This window comes from Colius striatus, chromosome 7, assembly GCF_028858725.1.
Source record: "Colius striatus isolate bColStr4 chromosome 7, bColStr4.1.hap1, whole genome shotgun sequence".
In the NCBI taxonomy this organism is placed as follows: Eukaryota; Metazoa; Chordata; class Aves; order Coliiformes; family Coliidae; genus Colius; species Colius striatus.
Window position 1 is genome coordinate 34,703,720 of NC_084765.1, and position 19,301 is coordinate 34,723,020.

Consider the following 19,301-nt stretch of genomic DNA (forward strand, 5'->3'; position numbering starts at 1 on the left):
TAATTCAGTATCTTCAGACTGAGCATATGAGAGTTAGTTCATCAGGCTTTTAAGAAAACTACAAATTTGCAGATGTGTTGAGGGACTGGAGGGGAAGCCCTTGCCTCTAAGTGGTGGTAAAATTTAAAACTCATGAGTATGGCTCTGATCAACATCCATTTCAACATTCCCATAAAAAGCTTATGACTTGGCAGGGTTTCAAAGACTGAAAAAAACCCTAAAATACTCTGTATACAACATGCTTTATTAATGTTGAAGGAGTAATGTTGCTGTATTTCAGTGTCTGCCACTGCACAGAGTAAGTTCAGTTTGACTCTTGTAGATTTTGGCTTTTCCTCTGAAAAAACCCAAGGTGTGACTTCACATCTGCTTTTTCCTGGTAGCCTCGTATTGATCAGGAGTATACATATTTCCAAGTTTTGGCTAGGTTTCCTCTTTTTCCTTCCATAATTCTCTTGTGTTGCAGAGTAAATTCACGATTCTTGACCCTCAGTTGGTACTGTACAGTGTATTTGAGTAAACCTTGATGTTAAGCATCACATTCCACTCACTTGCCCTGAAGACTTTTTGCCTCCTTTCAAGCTATATGTGAAGGTGAGTTTGAAATTAGGCAGCTGAGAAAGAGGTAGTCTGTTAAAACTTGGCAAATGTGGTTGACCTAATAAAAGCACTTTAGAAAAAAACCCCTATTTTGAAGGGAAATTGGTATTGCAAAATGTGAAATTGAAATGAAATTGCTGAAGATAATTTGTGCAGCCAAAGTGCTGGGGAAGGCAGATAAGACGATTCAAGCACAAAATAACAATTTACAACCATGTACCGGTGTTACTTTGGTAAGATTACCTCTGTGTTGGGCTTGGCTGGTGATCAAGGAATGGCTTAGGGAGATGACTGGAGTGAGATCGCTTGCACTGTGCAAGGCATTGGGTCACACACCGAAACAGGAGTCTGAATTCAAATACTGAACACTAGCCTCTTTTAGCAAGCACTATGCAGCCTGGCCGTAGTATACTACCTGGGTTCTTTGAGACAGGAGAAGTGTGGGTAAGTGGTTGCCTAAAAGTAGTTTTTACTCCCCAAGTTATACTGTTTATTAAGTTGGATAGCTAGATCTTAGTCTAATGCTTCTGATTGGTGGGTGCTATTGCTTGATTAATGTTTATGAAGCACTTGGAGCACTTAAAATGCTGTAGGATTGTAAAATATTGCATTTGGGTGTATAGGTTCTTCAGTGTGGAGATTTCAAGCTCTTGCTGCACAAACACTTGAGTGAGTCACACGGGTTCTCCCTGACCTGGTTCTCTCCTTGTTTGCTCACTCCTCCCATTTGACCCAAAGCCATCAATTCTTTTCCCACTGCCTTCCTGCCATGGCTTTGTCAGTCTGTCCCTGGTGGATCAAGCAGTTCTGTTCCCTCCTCCTCTGCAAGTGTTCAGGGTCAGGGTGGATAGGCCTTTGAGCACCCTGATCTGGTGATATATCTCCCTGCCCACTGCAGAGGCTTTGGACTAGTTGGTCTTTAAAGGTCCCTTCCAGCTGAAACCATTCTACCATCTCCTCCATAGAAGCCCCCTTCAGTCTAAGAGGGATTCTTATCTCCCCTTGCCCTGTTCCAGAGATGCTCATGGACATAAGGTTGTATTGGTAGCACTTCTTCCTCCACTTCTTCCCTTATCTCTCCCACAGGTCTTGCACAGAGGTCTGGCAGTTGCCCTTTAGGGAAACCACTTGGACTTTTGATTTCCTCCCCTGGGGAGGAGTTGGGTGAGCCTTAGTTGCTCTTCATTCCCATGGTGGGCATGGAGATCCTCGCAGCTGGAGAAGTGTTCAGCGACAGCATCTGGACCTGGGCTGATGTTGGGGATGCATGTGTGTGTAGGTGAAGGCTGCAAGCCAAAAGTGTTTTGGTGTGCTGCCTGTGACAGGGACAGAGTGAGAAGGTGCTTTTTCAGGAAAGATTAGGGGAAGTTTCATCTGGAGCTGATGTGGCTAGTGTGCCCAGATACGATGCTCCCTCTGCGGAAGTCATCCTGTAATGGCAACTGCTGCCTTTGCAAGGCACTCGCATCCCTTCTATCTGACCTGTAAATGTTTTGAAACTTTTGGTATTCATCAGTACTAGACAGATGAAAATCAATCACATGAGGACAATGTGGTTAGTTATTTGAAGAAATTCCCACTTCCAGATCAGAGCAGTCAGGATTTGAGGAGACTTAATACATTACTTTCAGATGAAAACAGAAGTTTAGTACTAGACTGTCTAAGAAGAGATACAGAAATACCAACTGCAACCAAACTGAAGCTCCTTGGGACTTGATGGTGTTACCTGCCATGCTGGCACCATCACTTATGGCTGGCATCCTCTGAAAAAAGAAAAGCTCATGTAACTTGGTCTGCTTTGCCTTGCAGAGCCAAGGTTTTAAGTGAAGCGTGGATAAAGCAAGGAATTTGATCAGGCTCCTAACGTTGGTCACACTTAGAACAAAGTGAAATGGAGTACAGCCGAGTTATAGAACACAAGGTTTTTCTTGTGAAATCTGAAGTGTTTGGTCTCTGAAAATATGTCTGAATAGTCCTCATCAAGTTGCTGCATACTCTGTTTCAGCTCTTTGCTGTTGCTCTTGTGCAATGAGCTCGTTACGTGGATGATACAGAAGAATTTCTTTTTTGTGTGTGGGTATGATCCTGTCAGCTGATTTCCCTCAGTATCTCTTAATATTTATGGCTTGAGATAAGGTATATGTTGCACTTAATCCTGAATTAAGTCTATACAATCTAGCAAAGGAGGGAAAATTTTGTTATGCAAGAGCCCTTCTCAGGCAGTTATGTGGGTTTGTTTAAAATGAGGGGAAGGGAAAAGAGAATAGATGGTTAAGTGGTTTCAGTCACTATTATTGTTTGCCTACTGCAGCATTAAGTAGTATTTCATGTCTTTTCCCAGGGGTGGGAGAGGAAGGAAAGGAAGGAGGAAGTTTAGTTGTACAATTTTAGTTACACCAGTTTAACAAGGACCAATCTAGTTTGTGTTACAAAGCTGAGTGCTGGGGTGCTTTTTATGCTGAGTTGTATCCAGCATCCCTTGGAGTCTTGGAGTTGCAGTCTTTTGGAATATCTAGACTTGAATTACCGTTGTCATCTTGGAGTGAGATTGAGCTGAATGTGCAGCAGGACCTGAAGAGCTGACATATTTTGCTAATTTCTTCAGCTCCTGGCACTGCTGTGAGGTGCCATGAACGTTGTTAGCATGTGAGATTTTGTTCTGGATGCTGTTCTTTAGCACCTGTTGTTGTGCTGCTTTCCATCTTCTTTCCAGTCAATTGATACCACCTTTTCCTTCTGAGGCAGTTGCCTCAGCTATAGGAGTGTGAACCAGTAACACTGGGGAAAATAAGGGGAATAAACATTTTCTACTTTTTGCTTGTGTGGGGATATGCAAGAACCTGGAATTTGTTCAGTGACTCAGAACAATTTTTATTTGAATGCTGGCTCGGTCATGACCTCTGTGCATTTACATAATGATGTATTCAAGCTATTGCAATGCAATAAGAAAAATCTGTTAATGTTGCAGTCCTTTTATTTCAGCTGACCTTGGTCTGACTAATAAACTGATTTTGCTTCATCTGTGGGTTGTTTTTTATGTTAAACATCATATACTTAAAGGAGTCATTTAATCGAAGTATGAAGCCTGCTCTATATAGTGGTTGATATTTTAAATGCATAAGAGCAAAGGAAAAAGGGGTTATAAAAAGAGCTAAAGAGCTTGCTTGTTGGCATTCCTGTGACTTGATTACATCTATCTAAACCTATATTCCTATTGCACTACAGAGCAGTTGATGTGCCACTCAAAGGTTCTGAAGTGGCATTTATCGATGTCGTCTCCTAAAACAAAGCTGACCTATGCTGTAACCTGTCCCTCCTCTGTGAAATCAAGTGTGTCTTTGGCCTTCCATCCAGCTGGTGTATTTAGAGCTGAATTGGACTTTTGTAAAGGCTGTGGAGGAGTCTGGTGATGACAGGTTCTCTTTCCTTTGTGGAAGTGCTGCTGTGCACTGACAATTGCCGACTTTCTCAGCTCCTTCCAGAGTCCTGGGGAAAGGGGTGAATGAAGTGTTTGGCATCTCAAGGTTGGAGAGTGTGTTAGGGGCTTGCTGGTGTCATTCAATGACTGTTGAGTTTGGGCTATTTGAGGAACTTCCAAAATCAGGTTTTATAGAAAGGATAAGAAAGATATGTGCCTATGTACAATTTCAATTTGTATGTGATAATTGATGCCAAGTAAGAAGTCCTTATGCAGACAGATAGATGAGCTGTAGTTTATTAGGCACAAATAGTGATGTAGAATGATGTTTGCTGACTTTTATAGGTAATACAGGAAAAGCTGATGTTCTTTCCTGACTGCTGTTTTAGCCTTCATGCTTAGCTTCTGTGCTTCTATGACCTTTTACGATGTGTGGTCTGTATGTTAGTAGAAACATACAGCAAATAATCTTGTCCAGGCAAGAAAGTGGCCTTGATGCACAATTACTACCTAGAGCCCTAGGCCTGAAAGAAATATTAGTGTAGAAGATGATGGTAAGGAGTAATCTTCCATGTCTCTATATTTAGTCCTTTTAAGGTTTTAGCTATGCTCTTGGACTATAATTTTTTTTAATTGCAAGGGACATAAATCTTGTTGTTACATTACAAGAGAATGCAGAAAAAAAACCCACCTCTGAACTTCTTTCAGTTCATAGTACGTTCCTCATATTAAAAAAGAAAAAAGTGCCCAACAGTGATGCTGAAAAGCATACACCTTTTGAAGCTATGTGGAGATGAATATTCAACCTATGAGCCAGAGGCAAGCTGCAGCAGGGATTATGTGAGAGCTTTATGTGGGAGGAATTTAATTCACCCATGGTTTACATAATATAAAAGAGAAGACCCCCTCTTTCCTTGATTTCCAGGAGTAGACCCACTAAAGTCAGAGCTCCTCTTCACATGAAGGAGGATTTGCAGCTTGCAGCCTAATCTAAATGTATTTATTTGTGTAAGACTGGCTCCGTAATAGAGATAATGTACAATTGATTATGTCTGTTTAAGCTTTCAGCTTTCCATCCAGTTTAGGAAGAATTCATTGGAATGTATCACTCTGGAAAATGAGCCTGTCACTTCCTGAAGCATAACAGAAAGCATTGGCAAAGATCGTAATGTCTTTGAAGACCCAGCAGTGTTTGTGGGCTGCCTGGCACAGAGTGCCCAAAAGGCCAGTTTTAGGTACCTTGGTGCTCTAATAGCTAACCAGCCAAAGCATGGCTGGTTGAGCATTGCCAATAGTTCTTGACTTTTGTCCGTGACTTAGAATGTGCAGGAGTAACAAAGCTCTGTTATGCAAATACGAGAGGGTGGTGGAATCCAGTGAGCTTGCTGGGGGTGACCTATTCATGGAGGAATTGGACTTTCTGCTCCTGAAAGTGACCCCCTGTTGGACCTGTCAGACCCAAGGATCCAATACCAACCTTAGTACCTACCCCTCATAGTACTTCTAGGAGGGTGAGAAGCTGGAGATGGAGAACTTCTTCACATGAACCAAAAGTGAGTGGCTCACACCATAGGTTGAGCAGAGGTTGAGTACCAAGACAGGAACTTGAACTGTATGCTTTTTTCAGGTAATCTGCTGTGATTCTGTCTGTCTTGGGATATACCTGTGTTTATTTGCTGTGTCTTTGAATTCGTTGCAAATCTTTCTTGATCCTACTACAGATTGAACATCCAGAAACCCTGATGCTCATCTTTTCCATTTAAGCTGTGATGCATCTGGCGACATTTGTTTGAGAAAGTTTCCTCTTGTTGCTCGTGTTCTCCTGTGAAGCTACAGGGTTATATTTAGTGTTCTTTCCTTCTGCCACTCCAGTTCAGAAAGGCATGGAAAATTCTCCCATCAAAAGTCAGGAAGGATTTTTCTGTCTGCCTTAGGGTACTTTCCTTCTAGTCCTTGCCTCTGCCTTGCACTGCCTTGCAACAGCAACACTTGCAGGAACACTGTGTACCTGAGAGGCGGGACACATGCTTGCTATGGTAGTTAATCATCATGGATGACAATGTGGAGTAGATCTGAATGGCTAACAGCAATCGACAAAGCTAGTTTTTAACAGGAGTGGAGCTGGATGTGAGAGGTAAGGTTGCTCGTGGAACCCTTTCAGAGGAGAAGAAACAAGCCACGGGCTTTCCAGCTTTGTAGTTGAGTGAGTAAAGGATATAACTGATCTCTTTTGCAAGGTGGGTTAGATATTAATGCAGCAACTGAACTGAGCAGAGCAAGCACTCTTACATATGAACAGCAAGAATGGGTAGTGGTGCATGAACAGCACTGTCTGATGCTGCCTGTGTATACCTTTAGCGTTCATTCCTCTCTTGCTCAATCCACTTAGCACCAAACATCTTCTGAGGATGGAAACTAAGGTGGACTCATGCTGTTTATCCTCCCTGAAGGGTAATTCTTGATGCCTTGTTTTTCTTTTACCACTACTCCTCTCCAGCCTACTTCTGATGGCTTGATGCTGGGTTGCTGTTTGCATGCAGTGTTGGAACAGCTCTCATTGACAGTGTCCCTGAGCTGGTGATAAAGAGGAATTCTGAGACATTCTTCTGCAGACCATGGTCCAGATGGCTCTCGCACTGCCTTCTTTCTCATGTTTATTCTATCCACTCCAAGCATTGTAGAAAGGAAGTGTGTTTGAATTCCTTTCATTTAAAAACAAGAAAAGGCTGAAACATTTGATCAGTCCTGAGAGGTAACAAATGTAGTAAAATGTCATCTTTTTAATCAGAGAAATTTGACACATCTGAAACAAATTGTTGCATTCTAAGCTTCATTTACAGTGCAACAGGCAGATGAGGGATGTTTTACTGCAAGGCAGTGTTGCAGAAGAGTTCAGCATTTATGTCATCTAGGTTGAGGGTATCTTGGGCTTGTAGGAGGAAATTCGACAAAAAGAGCAAAAATCACCAAAACTAGAAGAAGCCCACAGTAATCTGTGGCTTCTAGAAAAGCATAGCTCAGAGGCATGTCTCAGCACATGTGGTGGTGTGTGGCTCTGATGCTCTGTGGTCAGCAGTTCTCTTTCCATTGTGTGAAGTGGCCTTGGGCAGATGGAGCGGGAGTTACCTGACTGAAAGGACTTTTCCCTTCTCATAACTTCAAAATTACTTCTGTTTTCATCATTTATGTGCATCAGGATCATCCAGTAAAGGCACACATGCTTACAATAAAAAGAAGACTGAATCTGCATTCTTCTCGGTTGCTTTTATGTGGGCCTTTTGGCTCATGACTCACAGGCTCTTGTAGAGGCTTCAGAGCCAAAAATGCAGCTGCATGTTTCAGTGTCACATGCTGCTTTGCCAGGTCCAGTAATAGCAAGTATTGGACAAAAGAGGAAGAGAATAATACAACCTGCCTTACCACAAGTGTGTGTGGAATCGTACTCGTGGGAAGTTAAAGATGACTTTCATAGCAAGTAAATGTTTTTATAAACTTCCTCCATCTCCTCGTCCCTAAGCATATGCTGCTTGTTAACACTCTGGATGCTTGTCGAAATAGTATTACTAGTAAAGGATATCTCTATGGTTTTGTGATGGAAGACCTATTACTAGTGACTGAATTGTAAGATATTCCTGGAAGAGTAAGATCCAGCAGTGGGGGAAAGGGTTTGAATTACAGCTGGAAAGAAAGCATTGAGAAATACATCATTTTGGCAATTGCATTCAGCTGAGAAAAGAAATACAAAGCAGAGACTCTGCTGGATCCTCAAAGTGGACCTTGTTCCCTGCACAATGCAGATGTTTCCTCACAACAATTTGCCGGCATGTTTTGCACATCTTCAGTCCTCAGAATGGTACTCTTGTCTATGTCTCCTTCTAAGACTTCAGCTTTACATGGGAAGATCTGTTCTGTTGAAAAACCATGTAGAGCAGAAATGGAGCAATCTTTTAAAGTGATGGGCAATCTTTTAAAGTTTAGCTCATCCTTAAAACCTTCTGGAGAAGGTCTGTGATGGTAATCAATTGTATGTGATCAGAAGACAGGCTGTAGGCTTGGAAGAAATGCACACAGTCAAAATAAACAATTGTGTCCTATGTTGGATCCCTCCCAGAGTATATTAAGAATAGAAAATGCATTCAGTGTTTGCTAAATTTATAACATCACTTGATATGCAGCCCACATTTCATGTAATATATATACTTTCTTAATGCACATATTTTGAAGTTCTCTTCAGTACATTTCTGTACAGCTTAAGGAATTTCTTTAATCCATTATTAAAGCTTTGTAAATACAGACTGTGATGGTAAACAGTGTATGTTATTGGTGAACAAAAATTATCATCTTGGAGCCCTTTGCTTTAAAGATTACTTTTTAATTTACTTAGGAAAAATGTCAACTTACCATCATTTCAGTGCTGCTTCTCTTTCCCCACTGCAGCTTGTAATATTTCTTCACAGGAACATGGGTATCATTTACATGGTGCAAAGCAGTGGAATGTGAGGCTTGTCCTGCTGTTGCATGTCCTTGTGTTGGAGATGCTGAGCAGAGAAGGTCCCCATCACCATGAGGGTGGGGAATGAGTACATCTGGACCACCAGTCAAACAGCACTGTGTATTCTTACACCGTTACTCTTGCGGCCTTGCTGGAAATAAGAAACCAGCTGTGTCTGTAATGGGGTTTTGAGTGATGAACAAGACTGTAAAAATCTTTCTTTTGTAAATCTTCATTACACTGCAGTATTTCTGCCCTGAATGCTTCAGGACTTGAGTGTAGTATAGGTGGATTTACAAACTGTTGACATCCAAATGTGACCCTGCCTCAGCTACTCCAAGTCCTACATTTTTACTTTTCTGTTGAGTTCTAATCTGTAGCTGTCATGTGGATGAGTGTGTCTTTCACTGCTTGACAGATACCTGTTGTGTGACGATACATAAACACCTACATAACAAAGCATTCCGATGTTTCATCTGTATTTATCTCACTCAAGATACTGTTAAGTAGTTTGGGGAAACAGCAAAACAAAACCCCAAACCTCAAGTTCTTTCCTGAGTTGTTTCCAATAGTTTTGATATCTGTGAAAATAAATATCCTCCAAGATAGTAATTTTCCCTTGGTGATAGCTATTATTTTTTTACTGTACACATCTTGTGTTTGTTGTCATTTAAATAAATTGCAGGTTGGATTTATGAGTCTTCTCTGATCTTTCGTCATTGTGAACTGCAGCTGTTCAGATTTCATACTTTTCATAAACATTTTCAATAAACTTTTGGCTTTTCTAGCAAAATGTAGTTGCATCTGTTCTAAGGCAATGTAAGTGTATGTGTATGTGCACCTGCTGTGCAGAATAGAAGTTTCCTGCAGCCATAGAAGGAGCAAACTGCTCTGTTCTTGATCTTTTCTCCCTCTATTTCTTGTGCTCTGGTCCTGCAAGGCGCTGAGCACTGTCTCATCTTAACGCAGCAATGCATCACATCTCTAATACTAGCCAGATGAGTATTGCCACCAACCTCAGTGACCTCCTTTGTGTTAAACCACTGCAGCCTTTGGGCAATGTTGAATGCATGGGGAGACAGGTCTTGGCTTTCCTGGAAACTCAAGTCCTTCATAGCATCTGATTGATGATTACTAGAGAAGGATGAGATCTGTTTTGTTTGATGTCAGCCAGCTAAAAATTCAGACAAGTGCTAGCCAAGCAGCTCTGCAGGCCTCTGCCAGCAATGAGGAGATGGACACCCCTAGAACATGCTTCTTGCATCCTGAAGTCACTGAAACAAACTGGAGGAGATGACCAGCTTAGCTTGTCCAAATTTTTAGAGGGCTAAAACTGGGTGTTGGGAATCTTCTTCTCCAGATGCTCCAGGTCGTTTTTATTCTGTAGTTCTTGGAATAATGCAAGCTGTGCAAAAAGTTGTTAAACATCTCTGGCTTTGTGAAGTTCCAGGCCAGGTAAAATTCTTGTCATTTACATCAAAAGGCAGCCTAATTGATAGGAATGAATGCCATCTATGTTTAAGCCAAGCTGTTTTCTTTGTCCTGTTGCTCTTGGGCTTTAGGAGAGAGGAAGGGTCTGGGAACAGAACAGTAGCTGAATAAAACAAGGTGAATGGAGGGCAGAGAAGGAGGCTTAACTTCCAATTTCCTTCTCTTTGTTGGTTTAAGTCTGACCCTCCACATTGTTTAATGTTTTGTATTTAATTTCCTCAGCTGCTTAAAGGATGGTTGGGGCAGGCAGAGGAGCTTAGAACTGTGATCAGGTGGAGGATGCAAGATTCAAATAAAGAACCTGGCTTTTACTTTATTTTTAACATAGGTGACAGAAATTAGATGCTGATTCCAGAGGTTCAGAGAAACATTTTAGTCCTGGTTGGCCCAACTTTGTCCTGTAGCCTTGGGGATTAAAAAAGAACTTCCAATCTCAAGTCTAGAAGGAGCTAGATCAGTGCATTAGTGGGCAGAGCTCAGCTGGCAGCAAACCTGGATTTGATCTTTTGCTGAACCTCTATGATGTTGAGCATTGGTTTCCAACCATAGCATTTTGTTCCTTTCCTGATGATCTGGCAATTGGGAAGTGGAATTTGCAAAGGAAAACAGCTGTAGTGTAAGCTATGGAAAAATGACCGAGGACAAATCCTTTGGGCTTATCAGGCATGGTCTCTGACTTTGTCTTGTTCCTTTAAGTATTTAGAGTTGGGCCTCATCATGAAGTCATGCTCTTGAGGGGAAAATGGGAGTGAAATTTTTCAGCCTGCAGTGAAACATCAATGTTTCTAATGCTTTCTTCTGACCCTAATATCATCCCCCAAGAGCCCAGAAACAACCTTTCACTCTAAAATAAAAGAAAAAAAAAAATCAGTAGGTAGATGTTTATCACCTGTAGAAACACTGGGAAAACTTCATTTTTTCTCTATTTCTGTGTCTGACCCCACCTTTCCCATTCCTCCTTAATCACATGCATACCTGCTAGCCCAGTGCCACTGTGGAGGTTTACATGAGATGATCTCTGTTGCTTAGGAGTTAATCAACTTCTATTGATTGTCCTTCATCCACCTGAAGTTCTCAGGTGGTATCTTCCTCTTGTTCCACCCCTGACAATTTAGATGTCAATAAAGAGCCCTTCCCTTATGTCCCTGGGAGCGTGCTTGTGGGGAGAGTCCCAGGGTCATCCTGCCATGCACATCTCTGCAGCTGGCCAGGGTCTGCTTGTACGGGGCTGCCCTGAGATATGAGGCCCAGAGCTTTCCTTGTCCTGGTCCTAGTGCTCCAGACCCTTCTCCTGGATCAGAGAATCTACTCCAATGGAAAACAAATGTGTCAGAAGAAATGTGAGTCTTGGCCTAGCTGACCCTTTATCTGTCCAGCAGCAGACATGTGGGTGGTTGCAACTATGGGGTGGACAAGAGCTCTTGGTGGCAACTGTTTGAGTTTGGCTTAAACCAGTTGTGGAAGCCTTCCCAGAACTGAAAGCTCTCAGTGGAGCAGATACAGCAGCTACCTGCAGAAAAGCATCTCTAAAGTTCAGCTATGTCTTTTCCCAGTACTGTGAAGTGTCACGTCTTTGCTGGATGATCTAAGAGGCTAAGATTTGTTCACCTTTGTCAAGCTGGCTAGGTAAGAGATTTTCCATGGGGATGTAAATCTTAATGAAGCAGGCTTTCTTCCCTTGTGACACCAACCACTTGTTACTGTCTGATGAGTTATCTGTGATCTCTAGCAGCCTCTAGTGCTAAATACTTACGCTGTACACTTGTACCTCTTGCATTTTTCTTTTGGTGAGGGAAACAGCATAATGAGTATTTGCAAGGAAGTAGGTTAAACAGATCAGGGTAGCTGTGGTGATTATCTTGGAACACTTCATCTAAACCCATTCTTTGTTTAGATTTCAGGGTAAGCATTAAATTCTGGTATCTTTGTTTTCTGTCATTTGTAGAATGACAGCACTTGTTCATTTATCTAAAACATATTACTTCTTCTTCTTTGTGTATAGGGCACACAAAAATGAAATTGGCATCAGTGTGTCACTGTTCTCCATGGCGTGAATCTGTCTTTCTAGTCTTAAGCATGCCACGGAAAAAGGGCACATGCTCTTAGACGTCATGGTGAGCATTTTAATTCAAGTGTATGCTGAGTGCTTTGTAAGTATAGATCAGAAAAATGTTGTTTAGCAATAGATGTTATCTGTGGAATAATGTGTAGGTTTAAGTTTGCTGCTGTTAAGGGCAGGGCACCTGGAGGGGAACAAAAGTGAAATCATTATCTTGAAAAAGATAACTCAAGCAGAGAAGAATAAAGGTATTTGACCCAAGGTAAGAACAATATTAAATACTGTGGTATGGTCCCTGCCTTAAAACATTTTCTTTCAGAAAAAAAGTAACAAAGTATTGAGCAAACTGGTGCCCTAAAAGCATACCGATGATGTTTAGAGACTGACAGAGGACCAGTCAGTTTGGGAGCAGTTAGGGACAGATGTCCATCTCAAGAAATGATAGTTTCTGGAGCACTGCTTTTGCTGCTAAGGTTATTCCTGTGTGTTGTTGTGATACAGTAGGTAGATGATGATGGAACCAGTAGCATTAAAGCTTTCTTGTAGGGGCACACTGTGCATGGCCAGGAAAAGCTCCTCTGGTGCCCTCTGCAAGATGCAGTCTGTGTGCGGAGCAGTGGTGCCTTAGGAGAGCCTCAGTCTCCTGGTGTCATGCTGCTGCTCCATGCACCCAATGTGCATAGGTCATGCGTGTGGAAAAGTTCCTGCGTGTGCAGGACAGTCCCAGGGACAGCAGCTGAGGCTGGACTGTGGAACCTGGTAGCTTCTACAGCCTGTTTACTGGGATGGCTTGTACCCATGGTATGGGCTGTTGGCCAGGTAGGTTTTCAGACTGGTGGTGTGCTCCTTGTGTCTGATACCTCTATTTGCTTCTTTGACCCTTTTCTTCCAGTCATAGTATTAAAAGTTCTGGGTCACCTGGTAATCAAATGTGTTGCCACAAGCAGGCTGTGGTCAGTTGAAGCAAAGCAAGAAGCAAAAAATGTCCTGGCTGTGAATAGCACTGAAAAGGCTATGCATGCTATTGAGGAGATCTTCCTAGCTCAGGAAGACTAGTTAAATATTCTTTGTTTGTTTGACTTTGGTTTTTTTTTGATGTTTAGTTACCAACTAACCCTTTTTGGTCATGATCAAGTTATGAAGAAGGCAGGCAATGTCTGACCAGAAGATAAGCCACAACCACAGGAATACAGGAAAGAGGAGATGCAAGTGGTTCGGGGCTGTGTTTGCAAGAGGTGAATCATGACTTGCATAGGTGTTAGATGGGTAGATAGGCACTTGGAAACCCCAGATGCACGTGGAAATGCAGGTATTGCCTTTGCTTTATTGCCATGTGCGTGCTTGGGTAGTGCCGGCAGCTCCTGTTGACGTGCAGGAGGTGTTGCACAAGCACTCCTTTACAGGTGCACTGGTAGAAGGGTGTGCCCAGCAATTAGAGTCAGCTCTAGCTTTGTGTTTTTCCTTTGCTGCACATTGTACTGAGGAAAAAGCTACTTTTGCTGTACCTGGTTGGGCTTGGTGAGGAGGGGGAGGTTGTTCTATTGGATGAAAACTACTGTCATTGCTTTAACTAAGGATCCTTTCCTCAGAGGATGATTGGGTGGAGAGATGCAGTAAGTCCATGAAGGAAAGTACTGGCAGATATGTCAGCAAAGTTGCCTAATTGTCTGGTGGACCTGTAGTAATATTTGGTAAGTGACGGTAGCCTTAACGTAATTTGTTTGTGTTTTTTTTTTTCCAGGATGCCTAGCAGCAGGTAGTGAAATCATTGCAGTGCTAGTATGGTGACTGGTGGTAACTCTTGATTAAAACAATGAAGTGAGGAGGAGTGCAATTTGCAGAGAAAATAATGAGTGGGTCTCACTGTGGCCACCTCCAGCCTGTGTGAGAAACACATGGGAGGATACAGGTACAGACAGGATTTCACTTTGCTGTGTGAATGCAGAGTAGTAGCAGGCTGAGTTAATTTTAGGCTATATTTGTTGTCAGGCTTTGAGATGCAAGTTATATGGACACTTGCTGACTTGTTTGGGGAATCTTTTTTTCTGGTGATGTGAATGCTGGCTTCTTTCCCCAGCATGCACTGAGGAGTTAAAGAAGCACTGGGCTGTTTAACACACGGTATAGGTTTTGCCCAGTACTCAGTGCTATTTAATAATGTTCCTTTCTTTTCTACTTGTAATATACTGCATTGCTATGACCTGCCTCTTAAAACATATTATTGTTGCAGGTGCTTGCCTCTCTAGAGAGGGAAAAAAACCCCATGACTGAATGAAAACAACCTTTTTATTGAAAGAAGGAAAAAATAAGTTGAGCTATAGGAAGGCAAATCAGGCACCCTGCTGAAGGGGTTGCAGAATAAAAGATAACTTATACTTGCATATTAGTATTTTCCAGCCATGTGCCTTGATGTAGTAACTAGAAGAGTGATGGTGTGCAGGAAGGATAAAATGTGGAAGTTTCCAATCTGAATTTTGGTAGAATTAGCAATTTATTTTACAGGGGAAAGGGGAATATGAGCATGGCATTTTTCTAATAACAACAATGACATCCTAGTAATTTTAAAGGGTTTCTAGATAAGGCATAGCATCTCCTCTTGAGGCTTTTGTTTGAATAAGCCTGTGCAAATATTGGTAAGCAGCTTCCAAGCTGATAGTATCACACTTCTTTACCATTGCAATTTTAGGACTGTCAGTTTTCATTTGAGCCCTTCAGTACAGAACATATGGATTGACCATGACACTTAACTGCTTTTTGGAAATCCAAATAATACTTCTCAGCCTTGATGCTGATACCATGCTTTTCATCTGAACACTTTACAAAAAGAAGGTAAAATCAGGGAGCAGAGCTGAAATTTAACACAATGTTTATTGATGTAAAAGATCAATACAGCATAAAAGAATATTTCAAGTGGAATGATTTCTTCCTTAAGCCAAATCAATGCTATTAAGAGAAATCAAAATTACCTCAAAGTATTTGAGCCTATTCAGTAAAAAAAAAACCTATTCAGAAATCTTGGAGTAGGAGCATTCTCTTCCACATAAACAGTTCATGTTGAGTGCTCATCAAATACCTAAATTGCTTTATTTGTTATCAGAGTTGATGGGTGATCTCTCTCTGTTGACTCTGCTGATAATGCTTCCTTAAACAAGGCAGCAGCTGGGAGTTAAATCAACATGGCGCGACACAGAAGTCACCCCGGTTGTAAACTGAACAGGTTTCACTGGAGTTATATCATCTCTGTATAATGGGATGTTAATGCTAGAGAAGAGCAAGCACTACTTGTGAGATACTAGATGTTGCTAGGACAGACCTTAGATGTATCCCTTGAATTTGAATGTGAATTTGAGAGTGAGAAGTGGGAAAAGGGCTAACTTTGCAACATCTCTGCTGTACATGGCACTGCTGCTCAAACACCAATCTCTCATCCTCACCCTTAAGCTTCTGGGGTAAGGGAGGTACGTAGGGTGTACTTGAATGGAGCTCACATGTTCAAAGTCAGGTGATGGCTCTGGGAAAACGTGATCTGTACTGTACAAGTCTGCAGCTAACCGCCTAAATGCTTAATTGTTGGAGCTGTTGTGTAACCCACCCGTAATCTGAGCACTAGGTTGCAGTTTTTTGTTGCATCATTACACCTTCTCTTTCATTACTGGTTTAGAGCCATTATACAGATCTCCTAATTTATATAATTGAGTGCTGCGTAGCTCCAGTGACGTGTTGATTCCAGCAGCGAAGTGACGTAATGCTGTGGTTGCCCGGCCGGTGTTCGGCAGAGCTGGGCAGCCCTGCGGTGGGAGATGGAGTCAGCTGGGTTTGGGTTAAAGCGGGGCCGTCGCTGCTGTGTGGGTGGAGAGGCGATACTGGCTGGATTACAGACTGTACTGCCAGTCATCTGTAAAGCCTCGGGCGGGTCGCTGCATTTGCTGCTCCTTTGTGTCTCCTCCTAGCATTTATCTATTTAACCTGTAAACATGGTGGATTCTTGCTGCGTGCCTCCACAGTGCTTGGTGTAGATGGACCTTGGTCATGACTGGAGCTGCAGTTGCAGACGGGAATATAGATTTGCACTTCCTATTTTATACCAAGGTGATCCCTAACAGGGAAGAGAAAGCTCCTGTTAATGTGTCAGTGCATGTTATGTGCTGGTATTTGGTTTCAACATGTATATATTCCCATCATAAGATCACAGAATGGTAGGGGTTGGAAGAGACCTCCAGAGGTCATCCAGTCCAACTCCCTCCTAAAGCAGGTTCACTTCAATCAGGTCACACAGCAACGTGTCCAGGTGGGTTTTGAAAACCTCCAGAGAAGGAAAATCCACAAGCTCTCTGGGTGGCTTATTCCAGTGTTCCAGACCCCCTTTCTTTATCACAAGGTCTCTAAGTTCTTTATTTTATTGATTATTGCTTTTAACTGTGTGGAAGTGAAGAAGAAAATCAATTTTGTACATGGGGAAAGTCAGACTAAATGAGTGAATTGTGCTGGATAAGTGGTTGGAGTGTCTTGCAACTGATGATGATTTTCATTTCAGCCCTGTGGCAACTGGGCCTGATGAGCCTGTTTAGCTCTATTTTACACGTGGGAATTGAGACAGAGGCCTCAGTTGACTGGGATAATTTTGAACGATGAAAACATGTGGATAATGTTATATCCTTGATGTCACGGCCTTGCTTTGAGCTCGGTCATAAACCAGATGACCTCCAAAGAGCCCTTCCAACTGCAGTTTTCATGATTCTTCGTTTTCAACCACTCTGCTTTTTCTCAGTCATATCCTGTTCTGAGGAATGACTCTGTTGCCTCCCCAGGAAATGTTTAGCCTGTCCCACTCATGAGCACCACCCACTATTTCCAAAAAAATAGTGCCATTCTGTTAAGTAGGAGACTCTGGTTAAGCATCATTTTCCTTTGCGTTGAGGCACTGTGGTACTAGCTACTGGTTATGGCCACGTACAGGTAGTCCTTGGCTTCAGTGTGGGTGTGCTTCTTCTGTTTTCTGGTCTTCTGAAGGAAATTTATGTAGGGCTTTGGCCTGTGTTAGCAGGAGTGCACAACTCATTCACGTTGTAATCTGTATATCTGCACAGAGGAGATATGTTTCTTTTGGTTTTGATTCCTGGATGGGAAGGACAAGCAAACAAAACAAACCAAACAAAATAAAAAGAAGGGAAAAGAGAAGAATCTGTCTGTTGCAGCATTAAGAAATTGTGTTTTAGGAGTGTCTGGGGGTTTGAGATGTTATTCCACCTTGCTGCTGTTTGGTTTATTTTTTAGTTAATGTGTTATTGTTCCCGACTGTCAAGGAAGGATGGTAGTCTTGCCACGGTGGTTCAATGACATGTTAATGCATTGCACAGATTGTAAACTCTCACAGGTTTTAGTATCTCCTGCAGACAGTCAGAGATGATGGCCTTGCAGAAACAGTTTGAAGTCCTTATTTCAATCTTGATATGGTTTATAAGACTGTCTGGAAAGAAGCAGTTGCTGTTTAGGGTGAATGCTGTAACTTGCTTCAGTTTAAAGAAGATCAAGTTTCTGGACCACGTCCTGGTTTTATTATTGGTAAAAGCTATAATGGGTCATAAAATACTATTGTTTATTCAATTACTTTTTTCTTCTGGTTTTGGCCTTCAAAATGTCAATGGTATGCCTTTCAAAAGGACTCATGCAGGACTATGCTCTCAGAAGTCAGGCAGGTTTCACTGCTTGCAGAGTCCCCGTGGCACTTTGTCTTCTTCTGGGGAAACAGGTTCCTGGGAGATATTGCACCAGATGAGTTCATGGAGCTCATGCTGCTGTCAAAAGGCGAGGCAGAGAAGTGTAAAGCATTTCCAGTCTCTTTATTTCACTGCTTTACAACTGCTGGTGGAATTAAAAAGCAAACCCAGAACTTCTTTCAGTTCTGTGCAGATCTTCATGTTCTATAGTGAAAATTTTGTGTCTGTCTGGGGCCTAAGGGAGATGGAAGTGCTCTTGATTGAGTGATTCCTTGCTTCCCTTTTCCATCGACATGAGAACATTTCTGTCTACAAGTTCAAGGCGACACTGTCAAAAGAATTCAAGTTTCAAAAGTTAACTTAGTGTACTTGAGCGGATTTTTGTCTCCTGGCTCTTGGTAATCAGGATTAACAGGACTCCAGTTAACATCTTAATATGCTTGCCCTGCAATGTGTACAGTCGTGTGAAATGTAGCTTTGTTTTATTTTCTGTTGTAAAATTCTCGGCTTTTCTTCATCCAGTGTGCCAAGTCAGATCCTGCCCTCTAAACAAAACCCATCATTTACTTTGAGAGGAACCTTGTGTGCATGCCATAAAATGTGATGGGCTTCAATGTGCCCTCTCCTCTGCTGGTAAAAATGGAGTGTGGTGCAGTGGTTAGTGGATCCACGTTGCATGTACAATTGTCCAAAGCAAAACAGTTTTAAGGCAAATATTTTTTTATTCTTCCATTTATGTTGTCAACATGTGTCCACTGATTTATTTCACCCAGTGATGTAGCAGCCTGGATGCTACTGCTCTTCTCTGGCCTTGATGTGAACCTGCTTGACTTTCCTTTGAGGTCAACCAAGGGAAGAAGTTTCTGGTCTGAATGTGGCTTTCTAGCATGTGACTGTGGGAAATGCCTTGTCTGAGCTGAGTGTGTCCAGGCTCCCTTCCCTAAGGAATTGGGAAACACAGTTCAGACCATGAGACATACTTCCGAAACGGTCTTGTGAGCCAGTTTCTCTTGAGAGATGCAACAGAAGCAGGAAAAGGATGCTGTGTAGTCTGAATATCATGGTCTATAAGTATAATCTGTGTATTAAAAGCAAAAGGTAACAGCAGCATGTAGTTGTACACCCATCGGTTTGGGTGGTGAGGAGGAGAAAGAATGTTTTCCTTGACATCATTTGACATGAAATTGTCAGGAGATTTTGTAGCAGACAACAGCCAAAACTCAGAAATGTTCCAGAGCTTTATTTGGGTGCTGTAGCTATGAGGTTGACTATGAGCATCTTGGCTATCAAAATGTTCCAGCTGTATTGAATAATTCCAAATAATCAGCAATTCCTCTCTTAGGCCATTAGTGCCCTGATCTTGGTGTGCAGTGTTTGAATTTGTTGAAAGCTTCATAATGGCAATTACAACCAGATGGTGAGATAACTCTGTAGATGTGTCAAAGCAGTCAGCTGGCAGAGCAACAAAAGAAGCAATGCTTCTCGGAAAAAAACTAAATGGGTTTGTTTTCAAGGGTAAAAAAA

General features: G+C 42.0%; 1 protein-coding gene across 9 annotated transcripts in view; it reads left to right on the top strand.

Annotated features, from left to right (window-relative positions):
* AKAP13 (A-kinase anchoring protein 13) overlaps window positions 1-19,301 on the top strand; it is a 217,180-nt gene that overhangs the window by 27,272 nt on the left and 170,607 nt on the right. Inside the window, exon 1 of one of the 9 annotated variants that reach the window (XM_061999041.1) lies at window positions 13,733-13,751. The exons of the other annotated variants lie outside the window; for them this stretch is intronic. The gene's annotated coding sequence lies outside the window, so the exon portion shown is untranslated. Of the gene's footprint in view, window positions 1-13,732; window positions 13,752-19,301 lie in introns of those variants that run through there. 9 annotated transcript variants of the gene reach the window in all.